The sequence below is a fragment of the Poecilia reticulata genome, chromosome 21, assembly GCF_904066995.2.
Source record: "Poecilia reticulata chromosome 21, P_reticulata-male-v2, whole genome shotgun sequence".
Lineage (NCBI taxonomy): Eukaryota > Metazoa > Chordata > Actinopteri > Cyprinodontiformes > Poeciliidae > Poecilia > Poecilia reticulata.
Window position 1 is genome coordinate 23,284,077 of NC_088850.1, and position 2,063 is coordinate 23,286,139.

The following is a 2,063-nucleotide window of genomic DNA, read 5'->3' on the forward strand; positions in this document are numbered from 1 at the left end:
GTTTATGACATAGGTGATCGGTTATTTAATAACAGTTCTAATGTACAGATTTCACAACATAATGCAAGATATTATCAGAGCATTCTTATTTTTGATCATCATAATACCTCTGCCTTTCCCAACAAACAGACATTTTGTGATTCCATATTCATGTAGCCATTAGTTACATCTGACACTAAACCCCCTCAGGCAATCATCTGGACTCATAATTCAGACTCAAGTCACCTGAACTGCCTTGTTGCTAAAAATGTGCTACATAAATAAAATGACCTTACCTTAACTCACCAAGGATCTGCAGCCACACTTGGTGTCGGAGCCTTTTTCCAGCTCTGAGTCTCTGCAGCTGCAGCACCAGACACTCCAGAGGGCAGTGTTGTTCTCACAAAGAAAGCAGCTGCAGCGTTTCCTTCAGGGCTCCTGGAGTGGATGACTGAGCTGTTCCTCCTCCTTTGTCTCAGAGTTGCTGCTGGATAAGAAACCTGGGAGTAAATGTGTGGCAGAGCGAGTACCATACAAGAATTATAGCCTTTGTTGATGAATCAATAAAGCTTTTTATTTCCTCTTAGTTTGTAATAGAAGTTAAATGCTCACCAGGTCAGAGTGTCACGTTACTGCTTCACAAAGAAATGGGAGCTAGATGAAAACAAGCTGGTGGGAAACAGGAAGGAAACCTTTGAATGAATTCCACCAGGTGATTGTACTCATGGATTACTGTTCCCATGAAAAAAACCTTTTTTGTCAATGAACCAGGATGATTTTCTCTGCAGTAGACTCTGCAGTGTTGACATAACCTTTACTACATAAGTCTTCATGAGGTCTGGGAAGTGAATCATTAATCCTCCTTTTATGAGAACCAGAGGTGGGTAAAGTACACAAATATCACACACTGTGTTCGCACAGCAAGATTTGGCTGTTTTTTTTTTTGAATACTGTATTTGTAGTATTTTTAAAACTACAACCTGATGCTCAATTTAACTTTTTTTTTTTTTTTTTTACTTTTTGTATGGACATTCATACTGTGAGATTTCTGTGTGAACGGTTTAGGAGCCCAAAATGATCTGCATACACAGAAGCACATTGTTTAGAACTTCCTTCATAAATTCACAGTTTTCTGAATTATAATTTTCAGCCATTGCTTACGTCCCATCCAGTGTAAATGCCCGTTCCATGTTTTATGTCCTGTTTGTAGGTTGTTACCCATGGTACCCAGTAGGGGCGCTGTAGTTTGGTTCATGTTGAGTTAGTGCCTTTATTTAAACCGTAAAATAAGATGAAGTGTTGCTAGCTTCCTGTCAGTCAGCACTTTGGGCTGAAATATCCCAGGGACAAGAGGAAGAAGAGGATATTCTTCATCTTAATGACTGGACTGTAGCACACTCTTCAGAACAGGCTAAAGACAGCACAGCACGGACTTTACCGCCATAAACTTTGCAGCCCTTGGACAGCGGAGCGAGGTACATGTTTAGAGCTCTATAAGTTTAAGTTAGCGTTATTATTATGTATTCATGTTTGTCAAACAAAAGCACTTAAGCAAAATGTATTTTCTTTTCTTTTAGTTTTCACGGTGTATTCGAAGCACGGTGTATTCAGTGCAACAACTTGGTTCGAAAGAAGTAAATATAATTCTATTGCACCCGTCGAAGCTCTCCGTGTTTTCTTGGGTCTGAGGGACTGCTACAGTGAAAACTCGTCGCTGAGTGTAAGACGGTCCTATATCTGGCGAGTACAACCCACGTGTCAGTCGAGCAAGGCCTGCGCCAGCCGAGAGAGACTCAACTCCTGTCAAGAATCATTGCGACTTCCTCACGACTCTTCATATTGGACTCTGTCTCGGTTATTCATAAAGGTTCAGGTATTTTACTCAATAAGGACTCTGCTGATAAAAGGACCAAATTACCTGCACAGTAATTAAGAATTTGAAGCCTTAAATGCAGTCGTGGTTTTATTGTCTTAAAGCTACAGTTCGTGTGCATTAAGTAAATGCTATTTCTTAAATTGTATGGGTTACTTATCCTCTGAATAATTTGTGGTATATCAGCAGTATTTACAGTCACATTTGTTAT

The 2,063-nt window shown here is 39.8% G+C and overlaps 1 long non-coding RNA gene across 1 annotated transcript; it reads left to right on the top strand.

Annotated features, from left to right (window-relative positions):
• The first annotated feature begins 217 nt into the window (after window positions 1-217).
• LOC145549654 (uncharacterized) lies at window positions 218-1,642 on the top strand. Its single transcript, XR_014085495.1, has 2 exons — window positions 218-1,454; window positions 1,557-1,642. It is a non-coding gene; the product is annotated as an uncharacterized LOC145549654 (long non-coding RNA).
• The last annotated feature ends 421 nt before the right edge of the window (window positions 1,643-2,063 follow it).